Genomic DNA, 19,370 nt, shown 5'->3' on the forward strand with positions numbered 1-19,370 from the left:
ATTGCTCAGTCAATATATTTTTTCTTTTCATAGCAACATTTGGAAGGTAGGTGCTCTGACTCACACCTTTTCATTTCTTGGCTTTCCAAAGAGCCGAGAAAAAAAATTTTTTTGACCCTTGAAAACACTAGATGCGTAAGAAAACAGCATGGCAAGGAAACTTACTACATTCTGCCTTCAGGAATTTGCCAGCATGGAAGGGTCTTTTCAAAAGTGAGGTGGAAATTCAGGATAAAACAGAGAGATTTAAAGTAGGGTGATCTGGAGAATAACAAAAAGATCAGAGTAGGGGTGGGGAGGATTATGGAAGAAAGAAGAAAAGATGAGATGGAGTGAAGAAGAGGGTAAAGTCTTTCCATAGACTTAAATAAGCTTTAGGCAATTATCGGAACTTTCAAGGGAATTATCTGAACTGCACATCTAAATTTGTTGAGGTTCCCCCATTGTAGCTAGTATCTGGTTAAGGTTTGCCTGGTAAACTTGCTTTTTTTGTGCCATGAGTGGCTTACAAGTCGAAATGATTCAGTGAAATCTTCAAAGTAAATCTGTGTCCACCAAAGCAGTTCACAGACCTGTTTGCAACTTTTCTATCCGTCTCCTAGACTATCTCCGATGACGCAATCTTTGGACATTACATCTGCTATTTGAACACAGAACTCATTTTATCAAAAGAAACAAGAGTGCATTCCAGTCCACAATTTTAATGAATATCTTGGTAAGGATTCCAGACTCTTCCTTAGAAGATAAAAAGTTAACTAAGCAAGTCATATACACACCTGGCTTTGACAATTGAATAATTAAAGAGATCGGCAAAGATAAATCTTTGGTTGCCAGAAAAATCATTAGAAGCACTGTGTTGTTTTGCACATCTTAATGCAGCTCAAAATCTTAAAAAAATTTCCAAATGGAAATAAAAATATTGAATCACTATGATAATCAGTTTGTAAACTGAAACAAGCAATGAGAAAGAAAAAATTGGCAGATGGTGGGGGTGGACAAAAAAGTGGCAAATTCACGTGAGTGATGGAAACTCCCAACTGCTGTATCTTATGCTTGGTACATGAGTGTTTGAGTTCGGGTGTTAGTTTGTCAATGGCTATGTGTCAGAACTGAGCATAAGGGTTTTTAGATATCCTTTATCATACTCAAACAAACCTTTCTCATTCCACAGTCAGATATTTTAGAATCCACAAAAACACAGAATTCACTGGGAGGACACTACTTTGTAGTTACCTGATGAAGCAATAGGAATCACACAACTTTCATTGAACTGCTGGGGGTAAAGTGGATTGCTGGCCTTTTATCTTTTATCTCTGAAATTGGGCCCCCAGCAGTAGCTTTGTTAAATCTGACACATCTTGAATTTGCCTTTTTTAAATTGCAAATATAGCAGCTGGTGGTTTTATCTTTTTCAGCACCTATACTTCCACATTTTGAAGAGACTATTTTTAATGAGACTATTGTTAGCTACTTTAAAACATGTGGCATTCAGTTTTTAACAGGTTCAATTGGACATCTTCCCACAAGTGCAGAGGAAGCATTTATAAAACAAACAAATAAAAGGTAAGAGGAATAAATATGGGGTATTCGTGATGTACGGCGATACATTTTGAAAAGAGCAACATTCATAATAAGAAAGGGAAGTTTATCCAAAACACTGAAAATAAGCAATAACCTGGGTCCAGATACTTTTCTATTCTCCTGGCACCTGAAGAAATATTAATTTTATTTTAGCTAGAAAATAAACACACACACACACAAAGACACAGACCCATACACACAGCATGTACGTTTGTTTTCTAAAGAAAACAACCTTCTGGTTCTGCTTTTTTAATATGAGGCTGACTGAACAATTGTTAATATTTTACTTTTACATTTGTAGATGTTTTGTCTTAGGAGATAGCTGTCAGATTCAATCAGCTTTTGAAATCGGTTTTTGCAGAAGATAACTTAACTTTAATGTATTGTATTTCCTCCCGCAATTACTAATTACTGAAGATTAATGTTTTCAAATAAGGCCTTTTCTCCATATAATCCGTCTCCTCTTCCTGCTTCAATCTAGCAAGAAACCTGCTGAAAGAGGTCATAATCCTATTGTTTGGAATATTATAGCCTATGACACTGGGAATGTTTAGGGTGTAATGACTGCAGTAAGAATCTTTGTGAGCAAGTAGAAAGTACAGATCATGAAAGAAATTAAGTTTCTCTGGTGGGTGATTTAACTGCGATGGGTTTTCTTGTCAGTTTGTTAACAATCTGCCTTTCAATGAATCTCGAAGCAGACTCAAAGCTGATTAAAAGCAGCATAGACTACAAGTAATATTGTGTAAACACTACCAAAGCAGGAGTTTCTTTATTACTCAGTTCTTATCTCTAAATCACACCAATTGTGTTAAATCTGACTGAGAGAGGCATGTTCTTCTTGGGTTTGGCCACCATAGAAATTTTACCTGAATTGCAGACGTACAGGTATGGACCAGTTATTCTCTACTTTTTAAATTTATGTCCATGCTTTTATGATTTTTGACATATATACATTTATTATATAACTTTCACAATCTTATAATTTGTGGGCTTTATTTAAAATTTGTTATAATGATCCACTTTCAGTTACATGCATATCATTTATTTAATGTCTTGAATTAATATTTTGGTGTTGGTAACATTAATATGATCAAATTTTGAGAACTCCATTAAAATGCTATATACCTGAATAAAATGTATTTGATATTTCCCCCAAATAACAATTTTTTTTTTTTTTTTTTTTTTTTTTTTTTTTTTTTGAGACGGAGTCTCGCTCTGTCGCCCAGGATGGAGTGCAGTGGCGCGATCTCGGCTCACTGCAACCTCCGCCTCCCAGGTTCACGCCATTCTCCTGCCTCAGCCTCCCCAGTAGCTGGGACTACAGGCGCCCATCAACACGCCCGGCTAATTTTTTTTTGTATTTTTAGTAGAGACGGGGTCTCACCGTGTTAGCCAGGATGGTCTCGATCTCCTGACATCGTGATCTGCCTGCCTCGGCCTCCCAAAGTGCTGGGATTACAGGCGTGAGCCACCATGCCCGGCAAAATTTTTTTTTTCAAAATGAAGATGGTCCAGAGTTGAATGGTGAAATATACAAAACATTTAAGGAAAAGAGCATGGCTTGCTTTATTCCTCAGAACTACTTTGTTGATTCTCATGAAGAAATAAAGAAATCATCTGCATTCATTTTTATATACCAAAACCTTATTTATTTTTAAAGCAAATAAGAATCTGTAACAATACAAATGCAATGTGTTAACTCAGTACACATGTAAACATTTATTTTTATTTGCAACAATGCAGAACTCTATAAAAACTAATATAGCAACTATAAATATATTTGGAAAGAGGTTGCTGAATGTTCTTCTGCTGTTGTGCGCTGTAAAGGTATTTCCTTGCCTCTCTTTCTTGTGATTGCTCAAAAAGCAATCAATGTTGAATCTTAAGAAATTTGTTACTAATTTAGAGTCTTGAAATTGTACGGAGACACTTCCTTGAATGTAAACACTAATCCCATTGAATTTTACATCTTTTGTAGAGGATAACATTAGATAATTACATGGAAATGCTATGGATAATTACATTTAAAAGTGTGGAATGACCAACAAATGTAAGATGTGATCGTCATTATGTATTTAAAGCTGAAGAATTAAAAACGAATATTTGTCATTAAAAATAAACCAATATAATTAAGGACAATAAGGACTTATAATTCATTGGAAAATAATGGTAATTCATGGGTTCATACTGATAATAGAGAGCTAGCTAGAGAAGCAGAGAAATGGTGGAGGAGAGAAAGTTCTTTCTCTTTTAACTTTAATTTAGGTTCAGGGATATATGTACAGGTTTGTTACATAGGTAAACTTGTGTCATGGAGGGTTGCTGTACAGATTATTTCATCACCCAGATACTAACACTAGTATCTAGTAGTTATTTTTTCTCATCCTCTCCCTCCTCCCACCTTCTACCCTCAAGTAGACCCCAGCGTCTCTTCCCCTCTTTGTGTCCGTAAGTTCTCATCATTTAGTTTCCACTTATAAGTGAGAACATGTGGTATTTGGTTTTATGTTCCTGCAAAAGACATGATCTCATTCTTCCTGATGACTGCATAGTATTTTGTGGTGTATATGTACCACATTTTCTTTAACCAATCTGTCATTGATGGGCATTTAGGTTGATTTGATTTCTTTGCTATTATGAATAGTGCTGCAATGAACATTTGTGTGTGTGTCTTTGTGGTAGAATGGTTTATATTCCTTTGGATATATACCCAGTAATGGGATTGCTGGGTCAAGTGGTAATTCTGTTTCTAGCTCTTTGAGGAATCGCCGTACTGCTTTCCACAATGGTTGAAATAATTTACAGTCTCACCAACAGTGTATAAGCATTCCCTTTTCTCTGCAACCTCACCAGGCAAGTTCAACCTCAGAGCCTTGATGAAAGCTACAGTAAATTTCCCTATAGGTGTACCCCTTCTATCAGCTTTGAAACCATTATGATAGACTTGGATAGACTTCACATTCCTTAAGTTTCTCCATGAGAAGAATGACATGAGACTGGCCAGTGGAGAAAGAAGGACAGAGGATCTACAGAGAACCTGTCGGTGACAACGGGGTAAGGAAGGGAATAAAGCCTAAGCCTGGAGGAGCAAACTAGGATCTCAGGCAAAACAGACTTCAGATTAAAAAAAAAAAAAGGGGGGGTGGGGAGCAATCACTCCCGCTGGCCAGATACTGTGGTACCAAAGAGGAGCAGAGAAAGAAGGAATGTCTAGTACCTGTGATAGAATCCAGCTGGAGCTACGCATCTTGAGTCTCCAGAATCTGTGTAAAAGGGGCTGGCAGGTGGGCCACCAACATGATGTGTGGTAAGGTAAGTTTTCCAAATGTAACTCCTAGAACATGGTTGTCTAGGAGTATCAATTTAAAAATCATTATTTATTTTTATTTTTATTTTTTATTTTTGAGATGGAGTTTCACTCTTGTAGCCCAGGCTGGAATGCAATGCCGCGATCTCGGTTTACTGCAGCCTCTGCCTCCTGGGTTCAAGCGATTCTCCTACCCTCCCGAGTAGCTGGGATTACAGGTGCCCGCCACCACGCCTGGCTAATTCTTTGTATTTTTAATAGAGGTGGGATTTTGCCATGTTGGCCAGGCTTGTCTTGAGCTCCTGGCCTCAGGTGATCCACTCGTCTCAGTCTCCCAAAGTGCTGGGATTACAGGCGTGAGCCGCCACACCCGGCCTTACAAATCAAAATCTCGAACCTCACTTTCACATCTGCTGAGTTACAAATCTTAAGACAGACCTTGAAAACAATGTTTTTAATAAGCAAACCAGGTGATTCTTATCCGGCAAGAGATGGAGATGCTGCTGGAAACAAAGATAGCAGAATGTTTTAAAGAGAGTTTAATGGTGTTATGAGCAAATTCAAAAGAGAAGAAAGTGGATATTTGCTACCATGCTTCGATTTTGAGTAAAAATTTAAATGGACAGCAATACAGATCTGCAGCCTCTTCTTTACAATTCCAAAATTCATAAAATTCAACATTGATGTAATACCAAAACCTGATCTGCTGCAGATGCTGCGGGGAGTGTTATGTAATATGCCCTGCATTCACTGTACAGTATTGCCTTTCTTAAATCCGAAAAACACTGAATTCAGGAAAACATTTGGCCTTGAGGTTTTTGGATAAGATTATGCTCGTATAATTATGCTAATAGCAATAGCTAATATTTATTGAGATTGACTACGGTGCTGGTCATTACAGAAGCTGCATTTTATTAATTATCGTGTTCAGTAATTGTAGTAACCCTGTGGTGTTGGTTGTGCAGTATTAACATTCCTCATTTTATAGAAAAGGGAAAGTGAAGCTTTGAAAATTTAAATAACTTCAATGCTCAAGGTCACACAGCTTGTAAAATGACAGAGAAAGAATTCAATCCTAAACTCTGACTCCATAGTACACATGTCAACCATGCCATTATTCAAAACAAGGCCCAGATTAAATATAAAACTGTTCATCCTCCTGTGTACGCAGTGATATACAGACCGATAATAAGTATGGCTTGCATGTTGTACTGCATTTGAGAGAGCGAAATGAATCATAGGGCTCTTTTTCCTACATTCCTTGTAACGGAGATAGAACAGGATGTTAAAGGAACCAGAGCCGTCACTATCGGCAGAATACTTTTGAGGCCATCCTTATGCAGCACGGAAGCAAAGAAATGGCTCAGAAATGGAAGATCCTGGCTGGGCACGGTGGCTCACGCCTGTAATCCCAGCACTTTGGGAGGCCGATGCGGGCGGATCACGAGGTCAGGAGATCGAGACCATCCTAGCTAACACGGTGAAACCCCATCTCTACTAAAAATATAAAAAATTAGCCGGGCGCTGTGGCGGGCGCCTGTAGTCCCAGCTACTCGGGAGGCTGAGGCAGGAGAATCACTTGAACCCGGGAGGCGGAGCTTGCAGTGAGCCAAGATCACGCCAACTGCAGTCCGGCCTGGGCGACAGAGCAAGACAAAAAAAAAAAAAAAAAAAAAAAAAAAAAAAAAGAAATGGCAGATCCTGGTTTCTGTGGGCGCCTCAGAGTAGGAAATCATCTCTGAGACAAATGATGCAATTAACTCATTGCTTAACTTAGGTTGTTGATTTTATCTAGTGGAAATTGCATGCTTTTAAGAGGCCAGGCCGTCCCTGAAAAACTGGGCATGAATAACTGAAACATTAAGCCTTGTAAGTTTACCAATATGACTTCACATTGGAAAAGCACCTGGAGACGGACAAATAAAATATTCTGAAAAATCTATTATCTCTTTAATAGCTTCTGCATGCGAATCTCCCCTATACACTCTCACGTGGGTGACTACAGAAGCATCCACATGCTGATATACACACACATTCAGACAAGGTCCTAGTAAAAAATATGCCTGTTTCTGACAAGAAACGAGAACCAGCTTCATTCTGTCATTTGTAGCCTAGGAGATCTAAATCCATAACCTTCGAAGTAAGATATTGGAGTAAGAAAATACTAGAACTTCTGTTTATGGGTTTGTGTGTGTGTGTGTGTGTGTTATTAAAAATTTCATTTTCAGTTTTTTACGTGGTGAATAATATACTAGTACAGTGATTCATTCTTCTTATAACTATATACACTTTAAAAAGGGTAGGAAAGAATAAAGTCTGGCATCCACTAAGCAAGATAAAGAAACAAAAAATGTTCTTTTTTTTTTTTTTTTTTTTCTGAGACAGAGTCTTGCTCTGTTGTAATGGCCCCATCTCAGCTCACTGCAACCTCCACCTCCTGGGTTCAAGCGATTCTTCTGCCTCAGGTTCCAGAGTAGCTAGGATTACAGGGGCCCACCACCATGCCCAGCTAATTTTTGTCTTTTCAATAGAGACGGGGTTTCGCCATGTTGGCCAGGCTGGTCTCGAACTTCTGACCTCAGGTGATCCGCCTGCCTCAGCCTCCCAAAGTGCTGGGATTACAGGTGTGAGCCACCATACCTGGCCCAAATGAATGTTCTTATTCAGCAAATAGATAGAAAGAGTGAGATAAATACATATTATCTGGCATTCAGTCTACAAAATTGTCAGATTGAAGCATCACACAACAGCTCATGCTTATAGTTGTGTACAATAGGCTTTGCATAATTCCAGAGGACCCTTCATATCATGGTCATTTTAAATCTCTACACTTACTCTATTTTTTTCTGCAAATGGCAGAAAAGGATGGCTTTTGTAAGTGTCTGAGGTAGGGGCATGACTGGTTCCCCTGCAGGGCATACCACACTCCCCTGTCACTCAAACCTGTGCTTCTGTCCAGAGATTACGAACATGGGGTCATGAGAACATATGTGCTGGTTCTTCTGTCATGATATATCTTCTCCATTCCAGAGAAACAGTGTTAGGCTTTGTTCATTGTATTGTTGAAATCAAGATTCACTATACTGACATTTCCTTAATTTACTGATTTAGTAAATTATAACATAAATTATAATTTACTGTGATCATATATTATATGTGATCATAACAAATAATGAAGAAGAAGAATAAAGCAATGTCTTGCGCGATGTAGTTTTAGTGAAAGTATCAATTTAATTCACTGTTTTAGAATTGTTCCTGGGAATTGAGTAAATTTATTAGTTTGCAGTGTTAGGAATGCACCATTAAAAAAAAGTGACAACTGCCTTCTCCAAATTTATTGTGTTTCTAAAAGCTCCCCGTATTGGGTGTGATTCTTCTAGGTTCACAAAATTAAACTTACTTTATGAGGCTTGATGTTTTCTTTGTTATAACTCAGATTTTAATTCTGTCCTCTCTTTTCCAGTTTGGTGAGGCATTGTTTGAATGGAGGCAAGAAAATGGAAATAAAGAAATTATATCTTTTCTCTAATATGCGTTAATTCAATGTCTGCAAGCAAATGGGGACATTTTTTGAATGGTGTTTTAGTTACTTCCTAGGTAAAATATGTTTTCTCAGGTAGTTAACTGACATTGTCTCTTAGACACAGAGCTCAACATTTTAAACCTTGTCTGACACATCTTTCAGATTGTGGACATCTCTAGAGAGCAAATACTGTACCCTCTCTTTGCTCTTTTTCGTAAAATGCCCATTATTGTATAATGCAAAATATTACAGTATATGGTCAGTATAAAGCTTAATTGATGTTTAATAGTCATATGAAGTATTTACTTTGAAGAAAGAAATGCAACTTATTTAGATAAGTAGCAAAATGGGTTTTCTGCTAAGCTAAGTTGGCAAAATGCTTTGTCATAATATCATATTCAACAAGAAATAGTTATTGTGATCTCACAAGAGACCTTCTGGGATAATGAGAATGTAAAGTATTTTGTTATGGAAAATGCCCATACAAAGTCTTTAGTTCTTACATTCTGTGGTTTAGTTTTTAATTTATGTGGCTTAGCTTTTAATTCATGTTCTCATCCACAGAAATTCTGTGCAGAGAAATACCTGTAATCAAATCCTAGCTCTGTCATGTACCAACCATGTGAACTTGACTAAATTGCTCGACTACTCAGAGTCTCAGTTTTTTCATCTATAATTTGGGAAATATAGTGTCTTCCTCAAAAGACAGATGTAAGGATTAAAACATATAACTTACAAAGGGCACTTAATATAATTCCTGATACCTACTATGTGAATAGAGAATTTATATCCATGTTTATATTAATGTCTGGACACCTTTCTCTGTGCCATCTCAGTAAGGTACCACTTTTCCATCTCATTAAATTAAACTTCTTTCTCTGGTTCTAAGTGATTACAAGGAGATTCCATGCTCAGGCCTCCAATTACCTTGTTTCTCATTAGACTGCAGGACACCTTTTGAAGTTAATTTCAGTTCTGTTTTTAAAAAAAGCAGATATCAAAAGAAAGAATAGGGTACAATCATTGGATTTAATGTTTCTTGAATTATAAAAATATTCTCTGAGTGTTTTCCCAGTCATAGTACTGGGTTCATTTAAGAGGAAAAAACATTTGAAAGAATTAATCCAAGCTAAATAGAATCTGCTTAATAAGCTCCCGTTAGGGGGTGCCATGTGCTGCAAAGGACTGTATTATTGAGCGTTTATATAGCAGCTTGCTTTACAAAGTAGTTTATAATTTATAATTACTTTTATAAGTAATTTATAATTCATAAAGATGCTCTAAGCTAAATTTTTATTGTTATCTCCATCTCTTAAATGGAAAAACAAAGGTAGTTAACTAAAGTCATGTAATATGTCTAAGACCAAAAAGAAACTTCCTCTGAGCCATTACTTTTCCAAGAGGAGATATGATCTTCATCTCTATCTCACAAGGACAAAGAAGAGGTAAAATAAAACAGTAACACCCTATTTATCATAGTCACATTACAGAGTCACTGTTATGAGTGTTTATTTCTTTAGGGTAACCAGCTAATATTGGAATTTTGCTTCTTATACTAGATATGCAGAGTCTTTGCCTGGCTCATTTGCCTGCATCAGAAACATCTTTCACAATAATCTAAGTGAAATAGGGAAGTTTCTTTCCAAAAACAAACCTTTTCATCATGTATCCCAACCCTTACCACTCTGCAATTAGCAGTGCAATCCCTGTAAGCAGTAGTTTAAGGGGTGCGGTGAGGAGTGAGGTACTTCCTGCAGAGGTCTAGAAGTCCCCAAATTGGTCTAGGAACAGCATCCCCCTCTTCCTCCCTCACAAATTGGTCTTTCCTACTTCAGAAAGTCTAGTGCATAAGGACATTTTCTGTCCTTGAAAGTCAACTCTTAATTACCCGTGAACAGAATTTCTCATTAATTAACTTCATTCTCTTCCTCATGCTATCCAAATTAATTTCCCAGTACTCCAAAATGCTGTGTGCCCAAGGTTAGTCAAAATAGGTAAACATACTTCAGAAAATAAAAATATATTTACTTAATATTCACAGCAATGGTTTGTGTTTATATTATGTATTTATTAATATATTTATATATACAATATATAAATTCAGTAAAAATTACTACCTTATATGTTATATATTTATATATGTGTTTATTATATATAATATAAACATATATAATATATAGGCATATGCATTATGTATATATTCATATATGTAACAATATAATATACATATTGATTTATAGTGATAAACATATATAGTTGTTTTATAGTAGTAAATGATAATAAACATACTTTTACTATATGAACATACAGTATGTAACAAATGTATATATAATATATAAATATAAGCATTTTTTGCAGAACTGTATATTTTTATATTAGTATATTAGTTTTAATATTACAGATAAATTTATTTACGATTATTGAAACCATTTGAAAATAAGTTTCAGGCATCATGACACGTGAAATACTTCACTCTTGAACATAGCATATATCTCCTGAGAATAAGGCCATTTTTCCATATAACTATATTACAATAACATAAAAGCAAAACAATAATTCCTAATATGATATAATACCCAGTTTATATTGAAATTTCCCAAATTGTGACAGGAATGTCTTTGATAGCTGTTTCTGTTTTGTTTTGAACTAGAAATCAGATTGGGTTCAGCTCCTAGATTTAATTCCAAACTTATTTGACCACCAAACTCTCCCCTTCTCCAAAAAGCTTGATGAGTGTATGTGGTTGAACTTACCTAGAGACTCAAGAATGCGGAGCATAGAATAGTTTCTGAAAAATGGCCGTCCAGCACAAGACTGGCACACAGTGTGAATTAAGTAACAAATTGTCAAGTGAACAATAGGTTGGAAGCAAGGTCAGCCAAGGAAGCATGACAAAGGCATTGCTCATCAGGCAGGTGCAGCACTGGGAGGAGAGAGTAGGTAATATGAGGTACTATGAGATGAGGTGATGGCACCAGGCATACATGTTTCCTTCTTTACAATTTGCCCCTCTGATTTCATGCTTGCATTAGACTAAAATACCTGTATAGTCAATTCTATAAACTCAAATGGATATCCACAGGCACACACATGCACACACTCATACAGAGGTGGAGTGGAGAAGAAAAAGGGAGGGAAATAAATAAAGGAAGTTGGGAAAGGAAAAATAAAGAGAAGAAGGGAAATAGTACTTTAGTTACCCAGTGTTTCAAGTTACGAACAAAGCCTTTAGGACATCAGCATACATTTTGAAGAGTTGCCAGTAAATTTCAAAGTAAGTGGTTTTTTTCTTCTGTGAATGAAACTCATAAGCACTTCCTCTCCCACTTGAAGGGCAAAAGGCCAATCAAGGAATCAGGAAAGGATTTTCAATATGAAGGCTTTTGATCAGACTTTTCTCTCTAGCCTATGTAAGATGATAATAACTCTGTTTGATATCTCTTGGGGCCAGAATATTGATGATGATAGATTAGACACACTATGGCTGCAGCTACAGGAGTTAGAAGATTTTCTCTGCAACTCTATGGTTTAATACTTTTATACTTACATATACCTAGCAAATAATCCTTCTGAAGGTTCTTTGGATTATCTGTAAAGATGGATGGACTTTTACCATAAGGACTTAGTAAGACAGGGCATGAAAGCACCTAGCCTAGGGTCTAGCACAGCAAAATGTGCTTAATAGATGCTGCCTTATATGATGAATGCTTTTTTCCCTTGAGTCACATCTTGGGGGGAGCAGGTTGCAGTATATGAGAAACAAGCTATGATTCTACTTGGTAGGAAGCAGAATACGAAAAAGTGACAGAGATGCACAGGTTTCTGTGACTCGCAATTCAACTCTCATCAAAAGAAGTGGTAGGGATTTTTTATGGGAAAATGATCCAAGACTTTAACCTGGTAAATTTCACTTTGAGTCTTTAGACTACTGTCATCAAATTTAAAGAATTCTTTAAAAATGCTTTACGTATTCCTTCTTGTCTTTTTTTTTTTTTTTTTTGCAATTTTATAACTTTATTTGAGGTATTTGACGGTCAGCGATTAGTTCTCCTCCACACTGACTATCTGTAGATTTTTGAAAGTGGTTAACAGGTACATAGGTAACCAAAGTATAGAGCTTATTTGGTGAATCTTCATCCTCATTACATTTCCTGGACAACCAAACATGGATTCGGTTTGGGACTTTCCTTATTCCTTTGGCCCAGACAGCTGTGTTGAGCCTGGTATCAATGTACACATCTGGAGTTCCCATTTCCTTCATGGCAAATTTCTGAATCGCTTTGAGTGCCCGAGGGGGCCTCTTCTTGAAGCCCACTCCATGGATGGGGCTTGTGAATGTTGTTGGTGTATTCTCGGGTCACCACCTCGTTGATGGCAGAACGGCCCTTTTTCTTCTCTCCACCCTTCTTTGCGGGAACCATTCTGCCAGGTCCAAGTTGGAAAGGAAGAGTGCGAGGGATTCCTTGTCATCCTTCTCTAAGTGTACAAGAGTTACAATATGACTACTATAATGTATCTCCAGTAGGTCTGCAATAGGGTAAACATTATTGCATGCTAAATGGCATTTTAGGGCTTTAATTCAACTCATCTTTAAAACAAGTAAGCAGGTTTGACAATATGTGTTTAGAGTGTAGTAAATTTAAAAAAAAATTATCAATCAAAGCTTTAATAGCATTGAGTTAGAAGGCATGTCTTTCAAGATTCTGAAATTCTTAATGAATTTGGTCTTAAATTCTATCTTGCCAATCAATTTAATGTGAACATTCATATATAAAGTCAACTTCTTTCTGAATTATGGCATTAATCCAAGTCAATAGGGAGATCTAGTGGCCCTAATCACTTTTAGTAAGCTTTATTTAAACATCTTAGGATAATATGTTGCTCAGATAGCTGCCATATCCAGTCTCTGTTTTCACCAATATGCTAAAGTAGTATTCACCAGTTCCAATGATACACCTTTTTTTTTTTTTCCAAAAGAACTCTACCAACAGCAAATTTAAGCATCTCATTCAAGTTCACTTGTAAGGAAAACAGATAGCAATATAATGGCTATAAAACACCAGGAAGAAAACAATTTGGAATGACTTTCGAGAGAGAATTTCAAAATTCTAGCTGTCAGTACCTCAGTAATCTAAATTGTTTGTAAGGAGGTTTATTTGTTCATTCTATAATTAATACATATTGTCACTTCAGAGAAAATTTGGAAAATATAGAAAAATAGAAGAAAATGCAATGAATAGCTGAACTATTTCATTGTAATTTTTATCCTATCTCAAATATAACTTAAAATGAAAGTCATTCTTGCAATTTTGTAGAGTTTGGAATACAGGATGGGGAAAGGCAGAAGAAACAAAGAGAAAAGAACAACATTACAGAACGTTATGGAGATAAATGGCATACCTAAGAATGAGAGCTTTGCCATTGTATGTTGTTCTTTACTCGAAATACTCTTGCTATTCAAGATCTGGGCCTTGCTTGGCTGTAATCTTCCATTCTTGCCAAGTGTGTGTGGTATTTTGGGGATGTGGACAAATATCCACAGGAACTTGGCTGAGACCTACAGATATATTTTTACCTCCAACAGCAAACAACCAGGGCATTAACTTGCTCTACCATTTAGCACTTTACATTTGAACCACAGCAGGCCAGTTTAGTGTGGCCCTTTGTGAACCAAAATTAGAGTGCTGTAATCTGCCTTTCAGACTTTGATTTTTTCCAAGATTTATAAAGAAAGACATCATAGAATTTAGAGCTAGATAAACTCTCAGAGATATAATTCCTTTGCTTAATAAATAAGGAAAAGTTGATGCAGGGGAAAGCACAGGATGAAAAGCCTAGGATTTAATTAGCCGTGAAGCTCTGGGCAAACCACATAACCATTCTGAGATTCAAGTCTCCTCATCTGGAAATTGATGGAATTGACCACAATAAATTTCAAGTGTCATTTGGCTTTCATATTCCAATAACCAATTTTGTGATTCTATGAAAGTGGAAAATTTAAGTAGTTTTTGATAAAATTCTCCATATGAAACTATGGAACTGAGAATTGTTTGCTCTTTGGTCAAGGCTTAATGACTTAGGCTACATTGGAAGTGTCTATGCTATATCAAAGGAGAGGGAATACAGTTATTAGCCCTGCCATGTCTAATCTGGTAAGGTATTGATACAAGGTAAAATGGAAAACAGGATATCCCATAGAATAATTTGGTATGTTTGATACCTGCCCTCATTTTCTCTCTTGTAATAAAAATTGAAGGATGGGGGGATAAATGGATAGCAAAAGACATGTCACCTTCAAACAAGGGTTGATTCTTCACATGTTCATAAGGAGTAAGAGTGGTATGGCATTTCCAGCTCCAAAACTTTGCACACAGTTCCCACTCTCTGGGATGAATTTGAACCAACAAAACCTACTTCTTCTAAGAGGTCTCTCCTGATTATCCAGCTATCAAGGTCTCTCTCCCTTTTCTAAACTCCAATAGTACTTGCTGTGGGTGTTCCCCATTTTTCACTTAACATTTAGGTTTTGTTTTATTGGTTCTTTCCTCAGTGCTAGGCTTCTTACTTTTCCATACACCTGTGAGTCCTCAAAAGAAGGAGACCCTTTAGTGCTTGGAAAAGTTAGCACTAAGCCTGCTGCAGATACATTTCTCCATTGGCATCTGAGATTAAAGGGACTTATGTTCCACTTTGCGTGGTTTCGAATGGACAACAATGGGCATGATTCTTTCATTCTGCCATCCTTTAATTCTCCCTAGAAAGTGATTCAAATTTTTAAAGAAGAAGAATTGAGCACCACCTGCAATCCCCAAGATATACTTTGCTGCTTAACTCAGCTTTGAATGAAACTCGGTTGAAAATATTTTCTTCCTTCTGTCTTTTGAAAATGGAAAGACCAAATGGAAAAAGACACAGGTCATACATATTCACCTATTCTAGTCAATGATTTAAATACAAACACTTCACAGACAAAGAACCAAAAATGAGGGAAAGCATTGATTAGTGAACCTTGTACATCCTGTTTAGAGATCAAAGGGGCCAATGAGCAGGGATCAAAGTAGGGGGAAATTCAGAATGTAACACCCTTGCGAAGCGACGTTTCTCACGATGTGGTATGGCTTAATCAGAGCCACTCCATTCAGCAGCTGCAAAGAGGAAAAGGAAAACAACCGTGAAAATTATTAATTAGGTAAGCTTACGCTCTGTGTGCCTTTCATGAAATAGAGCCATTTCAGCAGCTTGTGCCAGCTTTCAGTAGAGAGGTATTTTTGGAGAAGACCAACCTGTGCTGCAGGTAGGTTCCTTTTAGAAATGATCACAAAAGCACCTTGTTGCAGCAACCTGACAACCACACCTAGCTTGACTCAGTCTGCAAAACTCTTATTATACATTGTGAGGCTAGCTCACACCACAGGAATATGCTTCTAAGCTACTTCATTTGCAAAAGTTTAAAAAATTCCTTAAAGCAACCAACTCAGAATGTTACAAAGATTTAAGTAGCAATGCTCAACATCTGAATAATGTTTTACAGTTTTCAAAATGTTTTCACGCATATTCTTTTATTTGTTAATCATAACCTTACTCGAAGCTAAATAATCTGCTGTTGGGATGCCAAGTCGGTAATTAACAGAATAAGGAAACATATCCTGGTCTGCTGAGTGTAGTGATACTTCTACATATGCCAGGTTATAAAATACAAAATTTCAGAAAAACATTAAGGTTGGCAATATGAATTAACACAAACAGTAAGGAACTTGGAAAGGAACAATAAATGAATGGTAGAGGTTCACTGCTTGGATCTGAGCTCTAGCAGGGTAATGGTAGCGATATTTTGAAAACCACGGGCTGGGCGCAGTGGCTCACGCCTGTAATCCCAGCACTTTGGGAGGCCAAGGTAGGCAGATCGCAAGGTCAAGAGATTGAGACCATCCTGGCCAACATGGTGAAACCCCGTCTCTACTAAAAATACAAAAATTAGCCGGGTGTGGTGGTGCGCACCTCTTGTCCCAGCCACTCGGGAGGCTGAGGCAGGAGAATTGCTTGAACCCAGGAGGTTGCAGTGAGCTGAGATTGCGCCACTGCACTCCAGCCTGGCGACAGAGCGAGACTCCTCAAAAAAAAAAAAAAAAAAAAAGAAAAGAAAAGAAAAGAAAATCACTTTGTATCTAAGTCCATAAATTTTAGACTTTGTGCAGATCAACCATCACCTTCTGTAAACGCATTCTTTTCTCCATAGTGCATACCGTTGATTAGGTTTAAGCTTTTGTTATTTATAATCACATTCCAGATATATCTTCCTGAAGGGCACTCAAGTTAGCAATTCCATTTACAGATTATCAGTAAGAGTGGGTTTCTCCTGCAAATGGCTTATCTCATTCATTATTCTGCCTTTCTCCTAATTTTATCTTAATTTCACTTTTGGAGGAAATCTTGCCATTGCCCTCATTATCCATGGCTTTTGTGACTCAGTTATTAATGTCACTAGCGTTTTCCAAAATTTGTCTTTCTTTTTTTTCTTTCTGAACTTATTTTTTAAATATTCTGTTTCCTCAGATCCCCCTCCCCCATTTCTTCCTCTTGCAGATAATTTATAAGAATTCTACACTCTATGTCTTCCATTTCAGAAACTTAAGGTACAGAGATCATGCTTCTTTTTTCTTCAGAGTTTGTGCAATCAACTCTCTATGTTCATTTTTCCCACTTCTGTGCCATGCTACCATGCTGCCAGGATACCATGATCACTTTTTCTCATTCAGTTTTAAAACAAATTCCTTTTTCTGAGACAGCATTAGGTTTCCTCATTACTTCTTGTGCCTCCCTTGGGAAGGAAGTGAAGACATAATAAGAAACTGCCAGATACATTGGTTTTACCGTAGTATGTTGCATTGGAGTTCCCCATTGCTGCTGGATCTTTCCCCCATGCCAATGTTAGGATCTACATCTTGCATAGTATAGCAAGCATAGCATCAGTTTCGTTTATGTGGTCATATAGTATGTAACAATTGTTCTTTTTATTCAGTGGCTCCTTGTATGCTTCAATTTACCTGATCATGAATTTCTCTATAGTATGTATTAATTGTTTTAGAGATCTGAGAAACCAGAGAAGTTTTCTGAGGACATGCTGTTACACTCTTTGTGATGATGGTAATGTTGGTAGTGGCTCAACTGTCCTGTCGTTTAGCAGTGCAATCACAGGAATTAAGAATACCCTTAGATGTTCTGCAATGTTCTCTTTCTCTTCCTACAGAGCAATGAAGTAATGAGAGATACAGTGGTTGGGTTGTGAGATTTTATGCTCATCTATAAAGGTGAGGAGCATAAGGATGACATATGGATCTTTCTCTCTTTGTTCCTTAACATGGAAGAATGCGCACCATCTGCTTCAGCTGGAAACTATTAGTCCCGGAAGTTTGACTGTCCTAGAAATTCCCTGTGGACCCACATGACTTGTCTGTGACTAGCTATTTTTTTCCTGTTTTAAAATTATTAATTTTAATTATCCTATATTTTTAAACTTATTTTCTCTTCTTTTGGGTGACACAGTATATCTTAATACTATGTCTCAATACCTCTTTTTCTTTGATATTCAGTTACATTGACTTTTTATATTTTGTCACTTTTAGTCACTTTTTTTCTCATTTAATTTTTTATATCTAAATTAACACTTTGAACTTTTCATTCATCTTGTCCATTTTTCTCTAGCTGGTTTTTCTACATTTATTTTAAAATCTCACTTGTTTTGTTGCTTATTTTTTCTTCTCTAACTTAGCAAATGCATATCAATCACCTCCTATATGTTAGACATCATTTATTCCACGTAATTTTATCAGAAATAAGATCAGATCTATCTTAGACATTTAGCACCAATCTACCTCTTTCTCTTTCTCTTCTCCTAGCCAAAGCTGTTCCTATTCAATAATATATACTTTAAAAATCTATTCCTATATAAATTTTAAGTTTTATCCTAACAACTTATCAATCAGTATTTGTTATTCTGCATCATAAATCTCAAATTTTATTTTTCCATGATGTGTGCATTGATATATGAACATCTGAGATTAAAAGTGTGTGTATTTTTTCAATCCCTTTCCAAGTTTATTATTTCTCATATGTATTACTGGATCCTTTTAAATTTTCCCTAAATTTTTCCCCTGATCTCTTCTGGTGGTATTGTTGATTCTTAGTCAAATTGGCATGAACGGTGGTCTCCATGGGATGTTACATTCTGGGTATGTGCTTAAGAAACACAGCATACCTTGATATTGGTCATTCATTGTGTGTCAATCACACTTGGTATATTTATTCTTTCCGGATAAATACTAGTTTTTGTTGTTGTTGTTGTTGTTGTTGTTTGTTTTGTTTTGTTTTGATGGAGTTTTGCTCTTGTTGCCTAGGCTGGAGTGCAATGGGGCAGTCTTGGTTCACTGCAACCTCCACCTCCCAGGTGGATTCTCCTGCCTCAGCCTCTGAGTAGCTGGGATTACAGGCATGTGCCACCACGCCCAACTAATTTTTGTATTTTTAGTACAGACAGGGTTTCACCATGTTGGTCAGGCTGGTCTCGAACTCCTGACCTCAGGTGATCCACCTGCCTCGGCCTCCCAAAACGCTGGGATTACAGGCATGAGCCACCACGCCCGGCCTAAATACTAGGTTTCTTAGAACTTAGGGTTAGTTCCTCTTTATTAAGCTGATTATTTATTAATTCAACAAATGTTCCTTGAGTGACTTTTGTATGTAGATACTATAAGAGGTATGTCACATTTATTCCTTATAGATATACCTTATATGCCAGTGACTCTTTGTTCTCTCCCTCTTCTGTGCACACCTACAGAGTTACTACAGGAAAACTTGGTTTCTCTTTCTTTCCTTATTCTATATCATATTATTTTACTGAGTGTTTTCTTGTAATGGTTTGGAGTCTTGACTACGTAATTAGACACATGGTTTCCTGAC

The 19,370-nt window shown here is 36.8% G+C and overlaps 1 pseudogene; it reads right to left on the minus strand.

Annotated features, from left to right (window-relative positions):
- Positions 1–12,455: 12,455 nt before the first annotated feature.
- On the minus strand, positions 12,456–12,835 carry LOC107966922 (large ribosomal subunit protein eL31-like; annotated as a pseudogene).
- Between the last annotated feature and the right edge of the window lie 6,535 nt (positions 12,836–19,370).

The sequence above is a fragment of the Pan troglodytes genome, chromosome 8, assembly GCF_028858775.2.
Source record: "Pan troglodytes isolate AG18354 chromosome 8, NHGRI_mPanTro3-v2.0_pri, whole genome shotgun sequence".
In the NCBI taxonomy this organism is placed as follows: domain Eukaryota; kingdom Metazoa; phylum Chordata; class Mammalia; order Primates; family Hominidae; genus Pan; species Pan troglodytes.